Source organism: Drosophila pseudoobscura, chromosome X, assembly GCF_009870125.1.
Source record: "Drosophila pseudoobscura strain MV-25-SWS-2005 chromosome X, UCI_Dpse_MV25, whole genome shotgun sequence".
Taxonomy (NCBI): Eukaryota; Metazoa; Arthropoda; class Insecta; order Diptera; family Drosophilidae; genus Drosophila; species Drosophila pseudoobscura.
Genome location: NC_046683.1, coordinates 1,497,919 through 1,510,737, shown reverse-complemented (window position 1 = coordinate 1,510,737; position 12,819 = coordinate 1,497,919). Strand labels below are relative to the sequence as shown.

The 12,819-nt window shown below is 48.2% G+C and overlaps 1 long non-coding RNA gene across 1 annotated transcript; it reads right to left on the bottom strand.

Moving 5' to 3' along the window:
- On the bottom strand, positions 1-560 carry LOC117184949 (uncharacterized). The gene is made up of 2 exons (XR_004470424.1): positions 443-560; positions 1-366 (listed from the first exon to the last, which is right to left on the bottom strand). It is a non-coding gene; the product is annotated as an uncharacterized lncRNA (long non-coding RNA).
- Positions 561-12,819: the final 12,259 nt, after the last annotated feature.

Sequence of the window (12,819 nt, the reverse complement as noted above, 5' to 3'; positions counted from 1 at the left end):
TGATTTTTCAATAGTTTTATTCATCATAACTTAGCTTAGTATAAATAGATAAACAAGTGGAAAACATTTGTGTCTACTGTTTAAATATATGGGACGCGTATATCCTTAAACCTAACAACAACGAGATATATCTATATGGTAGTAGCCCGCTTAGCTCTTCCCTTGGTCGTTATGGTCAAAGTCCTTGTTGTCGATGGCCAGGGCGTGGGATGACGATGGCTTCTTATGTTCGATCTTGCAAGGGGTGCTCCTCGGTCCTACCAGGACACGATTCTGTCTGGCTGGGATACTTTGCTAGGACTTCGTCTGGCGGGGGGAAATCGGATTCGCCTCGGTTTGTGGCAAAGCGTAGGGTACATACGTCCTCTGTGAAGGAAGATACATACATACATACATATATTTTAAAATGTATCCACAATTACATATATAATGATTTACTTACGCGTCTTAAAGCTGTAGGCCAGCATTTGATTGCTGATCGATGCTGATGTCGATCTCTGGTCGCTGCTGCAGCGGACGGGACGCCACCTTGACGACTCAGCGACACAGCAGTCGAATCGTGGCTGTGGCCCGCAGCAGGACAGCCAGTGGCTGCAAGAGAAATAGCGTATAGAAAAAACCAGTATTTCAAAGAAATGCAAATCTTCGCCTAGCTATATCTCAGACAATTAGAGCCAGATCGGTGAAGGGCCAACTCTTCTAGGATCGCGAGAATCCACACTGTCGATCGGTGCCTCGCCCAGATCGGCCGCCTAATTGCAGAGATATAGCGTGCAGAAGAAACCAGTATTTCAATTATACGCCAATCTTCGGTGGGCTATATCTCAGACAATTAGGGCCAGATCGGTGAAGGATCAACTGTCCCAGGATCGCGAGGATCCACACTGTCGATCGGTGCCTCGCCCAGATCGGCCGCCCTATTGCAGAGATATAGCTTGCAGAAGAAACCAGTATTTCAATTATACGCCAATCTTCGGTAGGCTATATCTCAGACAATTAGGGCCAGATCGGTGAAGGATCAACTGTCCCAGGATCGTGAGGCTCCATACTGTCGAGCGGCGTCAAAATCTCGACTTCGAAAATGAGGCCGATTTTTGGCTAATTTAATGATGGAACCATCATGATTTTTTGCGAAAATCGTGAAAAAATGGATATCCTTCATTCCGACTTCAGTCGATTGGCAGGACTCTCCCGATCACGGAAAGACATGCCTAGCCCAGATCGGCCGCCCAATTGCAGAGATATAGCGTGCAGAAGAAACCAGTATTTCAATTATACGCCAATCTTCGGTAGGGTATATCTCAGACAATTAGGGCCAGATCGGTGAAGGATCAACTGTCCCAGGATCGCAAGGATCCACACTGTCGATCGGTGCCTCGCCCAGATCGGCCGCCCTATTGCAGAGATATAGCTTGCAGAAGAAACCAGTATTTCAATTATACGCCAATCTTCGGTAGGCTATATCTCAGACAATTAGGGCCAGATCGGTGAAGGATCAACTGTCCCAGGATCGCGAGGATCCACACTATCGATCGGTGCCTCGCCCAGATCGGCCGCCTTATTGCAGAGATATAGCGTGCAGAAGAAACCAGTATTTCAATTATACGCCAATCTTCGGTAGGGTATATCTCAGACAATTAGGGCCAGATCGGTGAAGGATCAACTGTCCCAGGATCGCGAGGATCCACACTGTCGATCGGTGCCTCGCCCAGATCGGCCGCCCTATTGCACAGATATAGCGTGCAGAAGAAACCAGAATTTCAATTATACGCCAATCTTCGGTAGGGTATATCTCAGACAATTAGGGCCAGATCGGTGAAGGATCAACTGTCCCAGGATCGCGAGGATCCACACTGTCGATCGGTGCCTCGCCCAGATCGGCCGCCTTATTGCAGAGATATAGCGTGCAGAAGAAACCAGTATTTCAATTATACGCCAATCTTCGGTAGGCTATATCTCAGACAATTAGGGCCAGATCGGTGAAGGATCAACTGTCCCAGGATCGCGAGGATCCACACTGTCGATCGGTGCCTCGCCCAGATCGGCCGCCTTATTGCAGAGATATAGCGTGCAGAAGAAACCAGTATTTCAATTATACGCCAATCTTCGGTAGGGTATATCTCAGACAATTAGGGCCAGATCGGTGAAGGATCAACTGTCCCAGGATCGCGAGGATCCACACTGTCGATCGGTGCCTCGCCCAGATCGGCCGCCCTATTGCACAGATATAGCGTGCAGAAGAAACCAGTATTTCAATTATACGCCAATCTTCGGTAGGGTATATCTCAGACAATTAGGGCCAGATCGGTGAAGGATCAACTGTCCCAGGATCGCAAGGATCCACACTGTCGATCGGTGCCTCGCCCAGATCGGCCGCCATATTGCAGAGATATAGGGTGCAGAAGAAACCAGTATTTCAATTATACGCCAATCTTCGGTAGGGTATATCTCAGACAATTAATGCCAGATCGGTGAAGGATCAACTGTCCCAGGATCGCGAGGATCCACACTGTCGATCGGTGCCTCGCCCAGATCGGCCGCCCAATTGCAGAGATATAGCGTGCAGAAGAAACCAGTATTTCAATTATACGCCAATCTTCGGTGGGCTATATCTCAGACAATTAGGGCCAGATCGGTGAAGGATCAACTGTCCCAGGATCGCGAGGATCCACACTGTCGATCGGTGCCTCGCCCAGATCGGCCGCCTTATTGCAGAGATATAGCGTGCAGAAGAAACCAGTATTTCAATTATACGCCAATCTTCGGTGGGCTATATCTCAGACAATTAGGGCCAGATCGGTGAAGGATCAACTGTCCCAGGATCGTGAGGCTCCATACTGTCGAGCGGCGTCAAAATCTCGACTTCGAAAATGAGGCCGATTTTTGGCAAATTTAATGATGCAACCATCATGATTTTTTGCGAAAATCGTGAAAAAATGGATATCCTTCATTCCGACTTCAGTCGATTGGCAGGACTCTCCCGATCACGGAAAGACATGCCTAGCCCAGATCGGCCGCCCAATTGCAGAGATATAGCGTGCAGAAGAAACCAGTATTTCAATTATACGCCAATCTTCGGTAGGCTATATCTCAGACAATTAGGGCCAGATCGGTGAAGGATCAACTGTCCCAGGATCGTGAGGCTCCATACTGTCGAGCGGCGTCAAAATCTCGACTTCGAAAATGAGGCCGATTTTTGGCAAATTTAATGATGTAACCATCATGATTTTTTGCGAAAATCGTGAAAAAATGGATATCCTTCATTCCGACTTCAGTCGATTGGCAGGACTCTCCCGATCACGGAAAGACATGCCTCGCCCAGATCGGCCGCCCAATTGCAGAGATATAGCGTGCAGAAGAAACCAGTATTTCAATTATACGCCAATCTTCGGTAGGGTATATCTCAGACAATTAGGGCCAGATCGGTGAAGGATCAACTGTCCCAGGATCGCGAGGATCCACACTGTCGATCGGTGCCTCGCCCAGATCGGCCGCCTTATTGCAGAGATATAGCGTGCAGAAGAAACCAGTATTTCAATTATACGCCAATCTTCGGTGGGCTATATCTCAGACAATTAGGGCCAGATCGGTGAAGGATCAACTGTCCCAGGATCGTGAGGCTCCATACTGTCGAGCGGCGTCAAAATCTCGACTTCGAAAATGAGGCCGATTTTTGGCAAATTTAATGATGTAACCATCATGATTTTTTGCGAAAATCGTGAAAAAATGGATATCCTTCATTCCGACTTCAGTCGATTGGCAGGACTCTCCCGATCACGGAAAGACATGCCTCGCCCAGATCGGCCGCCCAATTGCAGAGATATAGCGTGCAGAAGAAACCAGTATTTCAATTATACGCCAATCTTCGGTAGGCTATATCTCAGACAATTAGGGCCAGATCGGTGAAGGATCAACTGTCCCAGGATCGCGAGGATCCACACTGTCGATCGGTGCCTCGCCCAGATCGGCCGCCTTATTGCAGAGATATAGCGTGCAGAAGAAACCAGTATTTCAATTATACGCCAATCTTCGGTGGGCTATATCTCAGACAATTAGGGCCAGATCGGTGAAGGATCAACTGTCCCAGGATCGCGAGGATCCACACTGTCGGCCAACTCTTCTAGAAGCGCGAGGATTGCAGAGATATAGCGTGCAGAAGAAACCAGTATTTCAATTATACGCCAATCTTCGGTGGGCTATATCTCAGACAATTAGGGCCAGATCGGTGAAGGATCAACTGTCCCAGGATCGTGAGGCTCCATACTGTCGAGCGGCGTCAAAATCTCGACTTCGAAAATGAGGCCGATTTTTGGCAAATTTAATGATGTAACCATCATGATTTTTTGCGAAAATCGTGAAAAAATGGATATCCTTCATTCCGACTTCAGTCGATTGGCAGGACTCTCCCGATCACGGAAAGACATGCCTAGCCCAGATCGGCCGCCCAATTGCAGAGATATAGCGTGCAGAAGAAACCAGTATTTCAATTATACGCCAATCTTCGGTAGGCTATATCTCAGACAATTAGGGCCAGATCGGTGAAGGATCAACTGTCCCAGGATCGCGAGGATCCACACTGTCGATCGGTGCCTCGCCCAGATCGGCCGCCTTATTGCAGAGATATAGCGTGCAGAAGAAACCAGTATTTCAATTATACGCCAATCTTCGGTGGGCTATATCTCAGACAATTAGGGCCAGATCGGTGAAGGATCAACTGTCCCAGGATCGCGAGGATCCACACTGTCGGCCAACTCTTCTAGAAGCGCGAGGATTGCAGAGATATAGCGTGCAGAAGAAACCAGTATTTCAATTATACGCCAATCTTCGGTGGGCTATATCTCAGACAATTAGGGCCAGATCGGTGAAGGATCAACTGTCCCAGGATCGTGAGGCTCCATACTGTCGAGCGGCGTCAAAATCTCGACTTCGAAAATGAGGCCGATTTTTGGCAAATTTAATGATGTAACCATCATGATTTTTTGCGAAAATCGTGAAAAAATGGATATCCTTCATTCCGACTTCAGTCGATTGGCAGGACTCTCCCGATCACGGAAAGACATGCCTCGCCCAGATCGGCCGCCCAATTGCAGAGATATAGCGTGCAGAAGAAACCAGTATTTCAATTATACGCCAATCTTCGGTAGGCTATATCTCAGACAATTAGGGCCAGATCGGTGAAGGATCAACTGTCCCAGGATCGCGAGGATCCACACTGTCGATCGGTGCCTCGCCCAGATCGGCCGCCTTATTGCAGAGATATAGCGTGCAGAAGAAACCAGTATTTCAATTATACGCCAATCTTCGGTGGGCTATATCTCAGACAATTAGGGCCAGATCGGTGAAGGATCAACTGTCCCAGGATCGTGAGGCTCCATACTGTCGAGCGGCGTCAAAATCTCGACTTCGAAAATGAGGCCGATTTTTGGCAAATTTAATGATGTAACCATCATGATTTTTTGCGAAAATCGTGAAAAAATGGATATCCTTCATTCCGACTTCAGTCGATTGGCAGGACTCTCCCGATCACGGAAAGACATGCCTCGCCCAGATCGGCCGCCCAATTGCAGAGATATAGCGTGCAGAAGAAACCAGTATTTCAATTATACGCCAATCTTCGGTAGGCTATATCTCAGACAATTAGGGCCAGATCGGTGAAGGATCAACTGTCCCAGGATCGCGAGGATCCACACTATCGATCGGTGCCTCGCCCAGATCGGCCGCCTTATTGCAGAGATATAGCGTGCAGAAGAAACCAGTATTTCAATTATACGCCAATCTTCGGTGGGCTATATCTCAGACAATTAGGGCCAGATCGGTGAAGGATCAACTGTCCCAGGATCGTGAGGCTCCATACTGTCGAGCGGCGTCAAAATCTCGACTTCGAAAATGAGGCCGATTTTTGGCAAATTTAATGATGTAACCATCATGATTTTTTGCGAAAATCGTGAAAAAATGGATATCCTTCATTCCGACTTCAGTCGATTGGCAGGACTCTCCCGATCACGGAAAGACATGCCTCGCCCAGATCGGCCGCCCAATTGCAGAGATATAGCGTGCAGAAGAAACCAGTATTTCAATTATACGCCAATCTTCGGTAGGCTATATCTCAGACAATTAGGGCCAGATCGGTGAAGGATCAACTGTCCCAGGATCGCGAGGATCCACACTGTCGATCGGTGCCTCGCCCAGATCGGCCGCCTTATTGCAGAGATATAGCGTGCAGAAGAAACCAGTATTTCAATTATACGCCAATCTTCGGTGGGCTATATCTCAGACAATTAGGGCCAGATCGGTGAAGGATCAACTGTCCCAGGATCGCGAGGATCCACACTGTCGGCCAACTCTTCTAGAAGCGCGAGGATTGCAGAGATATAGCGTGCAGAAGAAACCAGTATTTCAATTATACGCCAATCTTCGGTGGGCTATATCTCAGACAATTAGGGCCAGATCGGTGAAGGATCAACTGTCCCAGGATCGCGAGGATCCACACTGTCGATCGGTGCCTCGCCCAGATCGGCCGCCTTATTGCAGAGATATAGCGTGCAGAAGAAACCAGTATTTCAATTATACGCCAATCTTCGGTGGGCTATATCTCAGACAATTAGGGCCAGATCGGTGAAGGATCAACTGTCCCAGGATCGTGAGGCTCCATACTGTCGAGCGGCGTCAAAATCTCGACTTCGAAAATGAGGCCGATTTTTGGCAAATTTAATGATGTAACCATCATGATTTTTTGCGAAAATCGTGAAAAAATGGATATCCTTCATTCCGACTTCAGTCGATTGGCAGGACTCTCCCGATCACGGAAAGACATGCCTAGCCCAGATCGGCCGCCCAATTGCAGAGATATAGCGTGCAGAAGAAACCAGTATTTCAATTATACGCCAATCTTCGGTAGGCTATATCTCAGACAATTAGGGCCAGATCGGTGAAGGATCAACTGTCCCAGGATCGTGAGGCTCCATACTGTCGAGCGGCGTCAAAATCTCGACTTCGAAAATGAGGCCGATTTTTGGCAAATTTAATGATGTAACCATCATGATTTTTTGCGAAAATCGTGAAAAAATGGATATCCTTCATTCCGACTTCAGTCGATTGGCAGGACTCTCCCGATCACGGAAAGACATGCCTCGCCCAGATCGGCCGCCCAATTGCAGAGATATAGCGTGCAGAAGAAACCAGTATTTCAATTATACGCCAATCTTCGGTAGGGTATATCTCAGACAATTAGGGCCAGATCGGTGAAGGATCAACTGTCCCAGGATCGCGAGGATCCACACTGTCGATCGGTGCCTCGCCCAGATCGGCCGCCTTATTGCAGAGATATAGCGTGCAGAAGAAACCAGTATTTCAATTATACGCCAATCTTCGGTAGGGTATATCTCAGACAATTAGGGCCAGATCGGTGAAGGATCAACTGTCCCAGGATCGCGAGGATCCACACTGTCGATCGGTGCCTCGCCCAGATCGGCCGCCTTATTGCAGAGATATAGCGTGCAGAAGAAACCAGTATTTCAATTATACGCCAATCTTCGGTGGGCTATATCTCAGACAATTAGGGCCAGATCGGTGAAGGATCAACTGTCCCAGGATCGTGAGGCTCCATACTGTCGAGCGGCGTCAAAATCTCGACTTCGAAAATGAGGCCGATTTTTGGCAAATTTAATGATGTAACCATCATGATTTTTTGCGAAAATCGTGAAAAAATGGATATCCTTCATTCCGACTTCAGTCGATTGGCAGGACTCTCCCGATCACGGAAAGACATGCCTCGCCCAGATCGGCCGCCCAATTGCAGAGATATAGCGTGCAGAAGAAACCAGTATTTCAATTATACGCCAATCTTCGGTAGGCTATATCTCAGACAATTAGGGCCAGATCGGTGAAGGATCAACTGTCCCAGGATCGCGAGGATCCACACTGTCGATCGGTGCCTCGCCCAGATCGGCCGCCTTATTGCAGAGATATAGCTTGCAGAAGAAACCAGTATTTCAATTATACGCCAATCTTCGGTAGGGTATATCTCAGACAATTAGGGCCAGATCGGTGAAGGATCAACTGTCCCAGGATCGCGAGGATCCACACTGTCGATCGGTGCCTCGCCCAGATCGGCCGCCTTATTGCAGAGATATAGCGTGCAGAAGAAACCAGTATTTCAATTATACGCCAATCTTCGGTGGGCTATATCTCAGACAATTAGGGCCAGATCGGTGAAGGATCAACTGTCCCAGGATCGTGAGGCTCCATACTGTCGAGCGGCGTCAAAATCTCGACTTCGAAAATGAGGCCGATTTTTGGCAAATTTAATGATGTAACCATCATGATTTTTTGCGAAAATCGTGAAAAAATGGATATCCTTCATTCCGACTTCAGTCGATTGGCAGGACTCTCCCGATCACGGAAAGACATGCCTCGCCCAGATCGGCCGCCCAATTGCAGAGATATAGCGTGCAGAAGAAACCAGTATTTCAATTATACGCCAATCTTCGGTAGGGTATATCTCAGACAATTAGGGCCAGATCGGTGAAGGATCAACTGTCCCAGGATCGCGAGGATCCACACTGTCGATCGGTGCCTCGCCCAGATCGGCCGCCTTATTGCAGAGATATAGCGTGCAGAAGAAACCAGTATTTCAATTATACGCCAATCTTCGGTGGGCTATATCTCAGACAATTAGGGCCAGATCGGTGAAGGATCAACTGTCCCAGGATCGCGAGGATCCACACTGTCGGCCAACTCTTCTAGAAGCGCGAGGATTGCAGAGATATAGCGTGCAGAAGAAACCAGTATTTCAATTATACGCCAATCTTCGGTGGGCTATATCTCAGACAATTAGGGCCAGATCGGTGAAGGATCAACTGTCCCAGGATCGTGAGGCTCCATACTGTCGAGCGGCGTCAAAATCTCGACTTCGAAAATGAGCCCGATTTTTGGCAAATTTAATGATGTAACCATCATGATTTTTTGCGAAAATCGTGAAAAAATGGATATCCTTCATTCCGACTTCAGTCGATTGGCAGGACTCTCCCGATCACGGAAAGACATGCCTCGCCCAGATCGGCCGCCCAATTGCAGAGATATAGCGTGCAGAAGAAACCAGTATTTCAATTATACGCCAATCTTCGGTAGGGTATATCTCAGACAATTAGGGCCAGATCGGTGAAGGATCAACTGTCCCAGGATCGCGAGGATCCACACTGTCGATCGGTGCCTCGCCCAGATCGGCCGCCTTATTGCAGAGATATAGCGTGCAGAAGAAACCAGTATTTCAATTATACGCCAATCTTCGGTGGGCTATATCTCAGACAATTAGGGCCAGATCGGTGAAGGATCAACTGTCCCAGGATCGCGAGGATCCACACTGTCGATCGGTGCCTCGCCCAGATCGGCCGCCCTATTGCAGAGATATAGCTTGCAGAAGAAACCAGTATTTCAATTATACGCCAATCTTCGGTAGGCTATATCTCAGACAATTAGGGCCAGATCGGTGAAGGATCAACTGTCCCAGGATCGCGAGGATCCACACTGTCGATCGGTGCCTCGCCCAGATCGGCCGCCCTATTGCAGAGATATAGCGTGCAGAAGAAACCAGTATTTCAATTATACGCCAATCTTCGGTGGGCTATATCTCAGACAATTAGGGCCAGATCGGTGAAGGATCAACTGTCCCAGGATCGCGAGGATCCACACTGTCGGCCAACACTTCTAGAAGCGCGAGGATTGCAGAGATATAGCGTGCAGAAGAAACCAGTATTTCAATTATACGCCAATCTTCGGTAGGCTATATCTCAGACAATTAGGGCCAGATCGGTGAAGGGCCAACTCTTCTAGAAGCGCGAGGATCCACACTGTCGATCGGTGCCTCGCCCAGAGCGGCCGCCCTATTGCAGAGATATAGCTTGCAGAAGAAACCAGTATTTCAATTATACGCCAATCTTCGGTGGGCTATATCTCAGACAATTAGGGCCAGATCGGTGAAGGATCAACTGTCCCAGGATCGTGAGGCTCCATACTGTCGAGCGGCGTCAAAATCTCGACTTCGAAAATGAGGCCGATTTTTGGCAAATTTAATGATGTAACCATCATGATTTTTTGCGAAAATCGTGAAAAAATGGATATCCTTCATTCCGACTTCAGTCGATTGGCAGGACTCTCCCGATCACGGAAAGACATGCCTCGCCCAGATCGGCCGCCCAATTGCAGAGATATAGCGTGCAGAAGAAACCAGTATTTCAATTATACGCCAATCTTCGGTGGGCTATATCTCAGACAATTAGGGCCAGATCGGTGAAGGATCAACTGTCCCAGGATCGCGAGGATCCACACTGTCGGCCAACTCTTTTAGAAGCGCGAGGATTGCAGAGATATAGCGTGCAGAAGAAACCAGTATTTCAATTATACGCCAATCTTCGGTAGGCTATATCTCAGACAATTAGGGCCAGATCGGTGAAGGGCCAACTCTTCTAGAAGCGTGAGGATCCACACTGTCGATCGGTGCCTCGCCCAGAGCGGCCGCCCTATTGCAGAGATATAGCTTGCAGAAGAAACCAGTATTTCAATTATACGCCAATCTTCGGTGGGCTATATCTCAGACAATTAGGGCCAGATCGGTGAAGGATCAACTGTCCCAGGATCGTGAGGCTCCATACTGTCGAGCGGCGTCAAAATCTCGACTTCGAAAATGAGGCCGATTTTTGGCAAATTTAATGATGTAACCATCATGATTTTTTGCGAAAATCGTGAAAAAATGGATATCCTTCATTCCGACTTCAGTCGATTGGCAGGACTCTCCCGATCACGGAAAGACATGCCTCGCCCAGATCGGCCGCCCAATTGCAGAGATATAGCGTGCAGAAGAAACCAGTATTTCAATTATACGCCAATCTTCGGTAGGCTATATCTCAGACAATTAGGGCCAGATCGGTGAAGGATCAACTGTCCCAGGATCGCGAGGATCCACACTGTCGATCGGTGCCTCGCCCAGATCGGCCGCCTTATTGCAGAGATATAGCGTGCAGAAGAAACCAGTATTTCAATTATACGCCAATCTTCGGTGGGCTATATCTCAGACAATTAGGGCCAGATCGGTGAAGGATCAACTGTCCCAGGATCGCGAGGATCCACACTGTCGATCGGTGCCTCGCCCAGATCGGCCGCCCTATTGCAGAGATATAGCTTGCAGAAGAAACCAGTATTTCAATTATACGCCAATCTTCGGTGGGCTATATCTCAGACAATTAGGGCCAGATCGGTGAAGGATCAACTGTCCCAGGATCGTGAGGCTCCATACTGTCGAGCGGCGTCAAAATCTCGACTTCGAAAATGAGGCCGATTTTTGGCAAATTTAATGATGTAACCATCATGATTTTTTGCGAAAATCGTGAAAAAATGGATATCCTTCATTCCGACTTCAGTCGATTGGCAGGACTCTCCCGATCACGGAAAGACATGCCTAGCCCAGATCGGCCGCCATATTGCAGAGATATAGGGTGCAGAAGAAACCAGTATTTCAATTATACGCCAATCTTCGGTAGGCTATATCTCAGACAATTAGGGCCAGATCGGTGAAGGATCAACTGTCCCAGGATCGCGAGGATCCACACTGTCGATCGGTGCCTCGCCCAGATCGGCCGCCCTATTGCAGAGATATAGCGTGCAGAAGAAACCAGTATTTCAATTATACGCCAATCTTCGGTAGGCTATATCTCAGACAATTAGGGCCAGATCGGTGAAGGATCAACTGTCCCAGGATCGCGAGGATCCACACTGTCGATCGGTGCCTCGCCCAGATCGGCCGCCCTATTGCAGAGATATAGCGTGCAGAAGAAACCAGTATTTCAATTATACGCCAATCTTCGGTGGGCTATATCTCAGACAATTAGGGCCAGATCGGTGAAGGGCCAACTCTTCTAGAAGCGCGAGGATTGCAGAGATATAGCGTGCAGAAGAAACCAGTATTTCAATTATACGCCAATCTTCGGTAGGCTATATCTCAGACAATTAGGGCCAGATCGGTGAAGGGCCAACTCTTCTAGAAGCGCGAGGATCCACACTGTCGATCGGTGCCTCGCCCAGAGCGGCCGCCCTATTGCAGAGATATAGCTTGCAGATGAAACCAGTATTTCAATTATACGCCAATCTTCGGTGGGCTATATCTCAGACAATTAGGGCCAGATCGGTGAAGGATCAACTGTCCCAGGATCGTGAGGCTCCATACTGTCGAGCGGCGTCAAAATCTCGACTTCGAAAATGAGGCCGATTTTTGGCAAATTTAATGATGTAACCATCATGATTTTTTGCGAAAATCGTGAAAAAATGGATATCCTTCATTCCGACTTCAGTCGATTGGCAGGACTCTCCCGATCACGGAAAGACATGCCTCGCCCAGATCGGCCGCCCAATTGCAGAGATATAGCGTGCAGAAGAAACCAGTATTTCAATTATACGCCAATCTTCGGTAGGCTATATCTCAGACAATTAGGGCCAGATCGGTGAAGGATCAACTGTCCCAGGATCGTGAGGCTCCATACTGTCGAGCGGCGTCAAAATCTCGACTTCGAAAATGAGGCCGATTTTTGGCAAATTTAATGATGTAACCATCATGATTTTTTGCGAAAATCGTGAAAAAATGGATATCCTTCATTCCGACTTCAGTCGATTGGCAGGACTCTCCCGATCACGGAAAGACATGCCTCGCCCAGATCGGCCGCCCAATTGCAGAGATATAGCGTGCAGAAGAAACCAGTATTTCAATTATACGCCAATCTTCGGTAGGCTATATCTCAGACAATTAGGGCCAGATCGGTGAAGGATCAACTG